This window comes from Plectropomus leopardus, chromosome 23, assembly GCF_008729295.1.
Source record: "Plectropomus leopardus isolate mb chromosome 23, YSFRI_Pleo_2.0, whole genome shotgun sequence".
Lineage (NCBI taxonomy): Eukaryota > Metazoa > Chordata > Actinopteri > Perciformes > Serranidae > Plectropomus > Plectropomus leopardus.
Genome location: NC_056485.1, coordinates 13824726 through 13833733, shown reverse-complemented (window position 1 = coordinate 13833733; position 9008 = coordinate 13824726).

Genomic DNA, 9008 nt, shown 5'->3' with positions numbered 1-9008 from the left:
ATTCACCTTTTTATCCTCCTTAATCCACATTCTTCCTCTGTCCTCCCTTACATTTCTATCCGTCTGTCTGTCCCAGTTCATGCATTCCTACTACATTTCACTTTACCATCAATCCCAATCAAACAATACCACTCCACTGTAATGCAAACTCAGTGTGGATGCTTCAGTTTGAGCTCTGAGTGTCTTATTTTCACATGAAAAAAAAAAACAGCAAAAAAAATATACTTGGGGGTGCCCTTTTAATGTTTTTTAAGCACTTTTGTTTTAAACTTTAACTTGTTTTTTTTTACAGGTAAAAGGCGAGATTTATTTCTATTACTGTACAACACATGCTTTTCTTAAAAAAATAAGTATTTCAGCAGAGGTAATGAGCCTCTGACAAAGTCAGAAACAGAAGGAGGTTGATTCATTTAGCAAAATCGGCACTAAAAAAGCTTTTCTGACACATTTAAACATGTGAATATGTATTCTTTCTGTTCTTTAAAGAAATACATTATCCCTAGCCCTAAGTATCAGTGAGATTTTGTTATTCTGTCATTAAGGAGTTACTCTCAACATCAAAATTGTTTAATTAGTCTAGATTTCAGTAGTTTTTGTATCCCACAGCGGTTAAAAAAAATGCCATTTCAGAGGCTTTCTTTCGTTATGAAATTCAAGCACCGACACTATAAACCTCTCTTTAATTTAAAGGGAAGAGAGGACGCTTGAATATTGATTATCAGCAGCTTTAATCAGCTTACAGAAACCCAAACCAGCCAAAATCACTTAAACCCTAGACATGAAAAAAACAATTTGGGCAAACTCCTCATAAATCCCAACCACCAAAAATGCAAACACACCCACAATCCCCCTCCACCCTGCACCCACAAATTTTGGTTCCCCACTCAGAGGTTCCATTCGTCCCACTTCAACAAGGAGAGAAACGTGAAGGAAGTTCTGACTCGCAAAATCCCACTTAACATCCCCCCAAGTCACCCTGCTCGCCTGTCAAGGTCTGGAGTCAGGGAGAGATGTCGGGACGAAAGGATGTTTCCGTCAGACGCCACCAAAGACAGATGGGTTAGGGACGACGACGAGAGATGATCCAGTAAACAAAGAGAGTTTTTTGTGTCATTTTAGACCGCAATCTGGTGTCGACTTGCCAGGGTAGCCACGAGAGTGGACCACTTTGCATGGTTGGAATGTGTGTGTGTGTTGTGTTTGTGTGCAGTACATTCTTTGGTTTGGGGCATGGCTTCGTTGCAATAAACTGTAAACATATAAAACATAGACGCACAGAGAAACACACAAATTATTGCACCGTAACAGCCCCGCTTAATCTGACATAATAGCTCGGAAACTGCTTCTATGTCAAAGTGTTAGACGAAATAGCTGCAGTGCGGTTGGTGGAAAATGTAATAAAGAAAAATAAGGTGGGATTAAAAAAGCAGGATAATTGAGTCTTTAGATGTTATATAACAACATCGGACAACAAGGACTAAACAGGAGTACCTATACAACACAGAAATTCTGTGTTGGTCTGGTGTAAGAGCTTAAACTGCTATGATTATGACACGCAAATAATCTACATCAGAAACCTGCGCTGTGCATCATGCCAACTCATATTGCATAAGTAATAATTATTATGTTTAGATGTTTAGAAAACAGCTTAACTGAGCCAGTAGGGTCTGGTGGGGGGGGAGAAGAGGGGTGCACATTGTTTGTTTACAAAAAAGTTAATTTGTTTTTTGGGGTGACAAGAGGAGACACGGCAGAGTTAGTCTCAATATGGAAACATTTTTGGATTTGGAGCCAATGCTTCTTAACAGAAGTCCATATTTAATGGATTCAGTGTGGACATAGAGCTCTGATGTTGCACGATGTTACGCGATATTCAGACGCTCGGTTGTTGGTGGTACACAGTGTCATTGTGTTTTAATCAGGAGCGGCTGCTGAGCCAAGTGTGACTAGATGTAGAGGTGAAATTCTGTATACCAGTCCGGTCTGGTGTTTGGCTTAATGTCGAACTGGTCTGAAAATTTTTACCTGGTTGTACAGATGTTAAGAGAAAGACGTAGTTGTGTGAAGATTTTTTTTTTAAAAGAGAGCCTGAGAGAGTGGATCAAATCCAGTACACTTTCACATGGTCACACCTGTCTAACTACAAAGTAAAGTGCACCTGACGGTTGGTTTAAGTTGCAGTCCTCCTGAAGGGGAAGAACTCTGGGTTGAAACAAAGCCACTAAATTTATTTCACAGCATAGATATCTTCTGAAACACACTTCTGAATTCTTTTTTATGTTGTCTTGCTATTGAGTTGAAAAAATTAAATGAGCTCTCCTGTGAGGGTTACCCTGCACTCACCGCTTCAAGAGAAAACCCCAAACTGCAAGTTAAAATTTGCACATCAGCAGAACACAAAACCTAACAAGGGTTTCAAAAAGCTGTTCTGCGGCACATCAAGATGCAATTTTGGTGTAACGTGAGAAAAAAAGAAAACATGGCTGGGGTGTGTGTTGTGTGAGTGTGTGTTTTGCCCCCCAGTGAGAGGGTAAAAGGCAGAGTGTCGGACAAAAACAATAACAACTGCAGCAGCCTCAGGTCGGGACTTCTGGACCCCCATCACACACACTCACTAAATACAACAAAACAAAACACAATTCAAACTATGACATACATCTCCCATGTATCTTATCCACTTTTTTTCACGACACACACACATAACAAACACACACACTGCAATAATGTTGCATGTGTTTGAAGGTCACGGTGCTGATGAACACAAAGAGAGGTTGTTATTTCAGTGTGTGTGTCTGCGTGGTGTGGTGTGTGTGTGGGTGTGTGTGTGTGTGTGTGTGTGTGTGTGTGTGGCGTGTGCGTGCGTGCGTGTGTGTGTGTGTGTGTGTGTGTGTGTGTGTGTGTGTGTGTGTGCGTGTGCGTGCGTGCCTGCAGATGTAAAAGAAACAGCTAAAGGCTCCACAGATGAGAGATAGAAACATTCCAACCCCACCCCAACACACAGACACAGACACAGACACACACAGACACACACAGACACACACACAGACACACACACAGACACACACACACACACACACACACACACACACACACACACAACTTTGCATCAATACGTGGTGGGTGGCAGATCTCAAAACTGGATGACAATACCCTCATCAGAAAAATGAATGTAGGTCCATCAGAAATTTTTTTTTTTAAAATCTGAGGACTAAAAACTGAATCTGGTCTTCATGAGTCAAATGTTTCAGAATGATTTTTGGTAAACTGCAATATTGTTAAGCAAACTTTCAACAATGTGGTCAACATACTCAAATACAGTTTCCTATCAACTTTCCACAAAATGCAAATATCAACATATATCGAGGTCACCAAGTAAAATTAAATACACCATAACAGGGGATTTTGTCCATATTACCCACCTCTCACTCCAGCTCTGCAAAGACTAGCTGTGATCGTGTACACACACAAGTACGATAAGTCACAGAAAATATAACAGCTATTGTTATTTTCTATCAGTTATCAACTAAAAGTAGGGAGGATTTACTGCTTTTACGGCTTTTTTTTTAGGGATGGGCATTTTAAGTAACTCACATATTCAAGTACTCACATTAAATTATTATAGATAGCAATTTTTTTTTAAAAAAGTGCAAGTTGAAATGTAGTTATTGAACAGCCAGGTTCCAATTAGCCTTTTATACCATATATCCAAAGTTCAAAACTACCAAATTTTCTGTCAGTGCTGTCCTTTTCTTTTGCATAGATTAGACGAAGCGCTTAAATCCTGTGTCCGGAATCAAGTTTTCAAGGACTTCAAGTACGAGTTTCAAATATCTTAGGCTTTGGACGGTTTGTCGGGCAAAATGGGCACTTTGAAGACATCACCTTGGGCCCACACAAACTGTGTTAGGCATTTTTGACATTTTATACACTAAACAACAGAATAAATAAAAAAAAAACATTACTTGCAGCCCATTTATCCACTCAGACAGCAGAAACAGCTCATCATTGAAGCTGACAGTTCCCTTTACATCATATTTTATATAAAGGAGATTCCCTTACAGAAAAAACACCCTTTGACACTTTTTCATTGCTTTACTAAGAATAAAAGGCTGCATGTAAGTAATTGTTTTCAGTATTGATCAATCTGCATGTTATTTTCTTCATGAATTTACAATTGTTTCTTCTATAAAACTGTGAAAAATGACCATCCTAATTTCCCACAACTCACTGTTGACTTACTTAAGATTGTTTGTTTTGTCTGACGACCAATCCAAAACCCAAAGATATTCAGTTTAGACGAATATTCCCATATGAGAAGCTGGAGCCAGTGCAGTTTGGCATTATTGTTTCATAAATGACTTGATATGATTAAATTATTCCATTTCCCACCCTGTTCTTTATGCAAAACTCAATATAATTATTTGGAAACATGAAGAGTCTTTCTTTCTCATCAATATGCTCTATTGTGCACTATGCTGCTGCGCAACATATGCTTTTGGTTAGTTAGGACAGTTAGCAAAGTAAGTCAGGGCAGAGGACACACACACACACACACACACACACACAGAAGAGACAATAGCATCTCTATCTGATGGCATCCTCATCTACCCCCCGCTGGGCAGATTGCTACTGGAGGCTACCTTTCCTGGAATGTAGGAAGCAACACACACACACATACACACACACACACAGCTGTTTACCAAACCAAGACATTTGGTTGCATACCTACGACCACATGTCAAAACATTCTTCTGTAAAATCCCCCAATTTCTGTTACTGTTAACAGCAGGACGAGAGAGAGAGAGATGATCGTCTCCATCTTTGTTCCCTCTTCTGGGCGAATCGAATTCCAGACAGTTTTCAAACATGCATCTGTTGGAATGCCCCCCCACAAAAAACATGGCCTGATTTCCAACAGAAGAAGAAGAATCCCTTTTAGCCACAAATAGAAAACAGGAGGCTCATCCACAGTATCCTGGATGTCCACATGGAGCGCTCTGAGTTTACTTAAGGTGAACTTGCTCAGATAAAGAGAGCAGCACATGTTTATCATTAGCTTTCATGATAGCAGATTAATTATTTTTTTGAGTGCAAAATCAATCACTTTAAAAAGTCTTTCTGCAGTTTTTATCATTATGAGTTACAACAGATCTGATGATCAGTATGAGTCCAACACTAAGATAACAGGAGACTCTGATAAGATTTTCTCATGATCTTGTACATTTGCTTGAAAAATCCTTGATTAAATACTGTGTCAATGCCAGATCCTGTTTATGGTGAGAACTGCTGTTCATTTCTAGAGAAATTTAACCTCAGATTGAGGATATATACTGCCAGCTGACCACTCATACAACTCTCTCAATTTGCATCCCCGTCCAAGCAATAAGTGCATCATGAGACCTAAGAAACATCAAAACATGCAAAAAGATTCATAAAGGATAGATGACATTTTTAGTGGGGGAAACCACATTATCCAACAACCACCAAAGACATAATACAAAATTCGATGAAATGCCAATGTTTTTCCTATCAAAAACAAAACAAGAGGTTCAGCTCAGTTAAAGTTTTCATCATGAATAACCAAAGTTACCTCCCAACGTGGGTCAGTAGTGTGCTGTTGGTTTCAGTGGTTAGACAGCCTGGGAGATTATCTCATTGTTGGCGGTTTGACTGAGAGGAGAATAAAAATGGTGATGAATCCAGCTTTGTAGGACATGCAGACCACAAAGAAGATTGTGTGGTGCTTAGCAGGGAGTTGCCAAGCTAGTGGTCAGCTAATACCGGTCTTGGCTGGATGGTGACCTGTAGATTTGTGAAACTCGGTATTCTTGCCTCGCTGTTTTATGGTGTGACCACACTGTGGTCAAGGTGTGGTTTAGCACAAAAAAACTTGGTTAAGGTTAGTAAAAGATAACGTTTGGGCTAAAATGATCACTTGAAGCCATGGATGAATTACTGAATGGGTCTACAGGGCCAAAAGTGTCAGTTGGCCCCTTGGCCTTCACTTGAAAAATGTCCCTCAAATGGGCATGTACCGACCAGGATGAGATTCAAAATGACCACAAAAAGACACAAAATAAAACAAAACTACAAGGAGACGCAAAATGACCAAAAAGGTCACAACAATATCTCACAGAGACACAAAATTACCTCAAAAGGACAAAAAAATAAGACTGTGCCTGACTCAGAATTATGCCAGTCGAGTCAGATTTGGCTGTTCAATACAAATATTCGACGTTTTCCAAACTAATTTTTAAGTCTGAACAGGCTGAGTGGTGTGGTTTAGTGTGACGGCGGCATTCATGTCATATAGTAAACAAGCTAAGGCACTAACGACAGATCGCAAATGTGCCACAACATTTTTTGCCGACGCTAGATATCACCATTAAAAAACACCATCTACCATCTAGACACAACCACTAATACACACTAAACAGACTGAACCTGTTCCCTTAGGTGGAAAGTGAATGTCATATTGGTTTGTGGAAGATGTTGTTTAAGGTAGTTTCATTTTTTTAATTGAATGAAGCCTTGTTTTATCTTTGACTTCTAAAACATATATAAAAAATATCTCAGTATAAAATATCTTATATTCATTGTATCAAATTAAAGGCAGTAACAGTTGTCATCTCCATAATATACACACATAAACTGAAAATAATGGAAATAATGAAGGCTGCACACAGGCTCTGCTCTGCTTCAGTCCACTCAAACAGACTCATGTACAACATGCAGACTCTGATGTTCATCTAGATAGCAGACATGTCTGGTCTGCAGAGGTCTAGAGTCCAGACAGTTCACATGAGCACCTGGGATCCATCAAAACAATTGTGACTGATTCTGAAACTAACAACATTAATTTCGATTAATCACTGCAGGACAAGGGCATAACCCTACTGCATTGTGAAATCATCAGACAGTGAGGTTTACTAACAACACTATTTTGGATGTTTTATGGCAAAGGATGATTCACATTATTTCAGATGCCAAACTGTCCCATGGGAGCACCGTCTTTAAGTCAAGGACTGCCTAAAAACTGAGAAAAAGAGAAACAAAAATGTCCTCATTAGAATTCACCAGAGAGCTCACAGAAGATCATGAAAACACATATTAAAGTGAGACGTTCAACAGCAGCTATTCTGTCAAACCAACCAATGAAAGGAACTCAACGCTCAGTCAACAGAACGACCACATTTGACAAAGAGGACATAGGAAATGTCACCAAGCATGTGAATGACAACTGTAGGTTTTTAGATGATAAATTACCCTAAAAACATGGCTGCATGTCCTTAACTCCGGTAACGTGTATTCTTATTTCGAAGCCACCACAACAACATTTATACATTATGTCACTACAGTTGGGTCGATAACAAACAGATTTAAAAATTTTCACACTGGCCCAACCTGAATTGTCACAAACCACATTTAAGCTTTGTCTGACTGGCAAATAACTTGCCAACTCATTGAAAGGCTGAGTCACTGAATGGCTGACTGAGTAACAAAGCTAATAACTGACTGGCTAGATAAAACCTTAACCTCACCATGTCATCACACAGCTGATCCATGGCTGAAAGGAAAACAAATATTCAAATCAGATTATTATGAGCAGTGCACATGTATGTATGCACAATATCTCCACACCAATCCACACACACCCTACAGTGGTAATTTGTTATGCTCCCGGAGGAATGTTGACCAAATGGCTTATATCCCTCTGCTGTCTCAGACTCTGGAAGCCTCCCTTCCCCCTCCAGCAGCGAGCACAATTGCAAAAAGGGCCACAAACACACACACACACACACACTCCCCCCAAAACATGGACATTCTGAAAGGGCAACTGGAGACTTTTTATGCACTCTATGTCTCATGCACATGTTGCATAACTGCCTCAAAAAACAGCAGACTCACTCTTTCAAGGACACACTGGTGACTGGCACTTGCATGCACAAAATACTTTGGCATATACCTGTGAGATGTAGCTACGTCATACAGGGCTTCAAGTCACAATCACTCGAATAATTGTTAATAAAATGGAGGTATTCCAGGCACTTCTGACTGGGAGGAGACCCTCAACCCGCTGGAAGAATTATAGATATAACTAATCTGGCCTTTGATTTCACACATCATGACTGATTAGACCCAATCAGGGAATGTCAGGGTCTGCGTCATTGTTTTTAAAAAAAATTCCATGTCCAGCCCCAGAGTTTCCCACACATTCATCAACTGATGGTGGCCAATCAAGATAATCACATCTGCTGACACTTATTTATTTTGTATTTTTGAAACATTTTCATTATATGTATACTATTTGGTTATTCATAAAACCAAACTCTTTGAACGCATAGCATACTCTGGGCACAGACGGAGCAGGAGATCACCACATGCAGTGAAAGTGAAAATTAACCATTCACTCAACTGAGTCTAAAATTCTAAAATTCACCGCTTTTGCGGCAGTTACTCCTCTAATCCATCAATACTACCTGATCTGATCAGCTCTGATCAGATCGCCTGATCAATTCTCCACCCCATGGCTCAAACTCTACAAACTGCTGCTGAGGAAAAAATAAACTCATTGGGCCAAAAGATGTGGAAAACAGCTAAGTAAATGGACCATGAGCTAGGATTACTGTCAAATAGACATGTATATGTAAAAGTGAAACATGAATTAGTGTTTTTATTAATCTTCTGTGTAAGTGCTTTGATGAATGATCAAGCAGCTATACTGAAGGTCCTCAGCTCTCAGATATAAGAGGATTACGACTGTATTCTGCTGTGGTCCGTACACACACCTCTGTGTAGAAGCTGGAGGAAACTCTCCACACCTAAACCACACTACACACTCTTATATACCCACACACACACACACACACACACACACCTCAACTCTACCTTTAATCTGTGTTTCTGTCTTTCTCCCCTTTCCTTCAAGGACTAAACACTTAATCATTAAACAGTTTTCGGCACCACATTTTCCTGTCTAGCACTAACCGCCTGAACTACTTTATTGT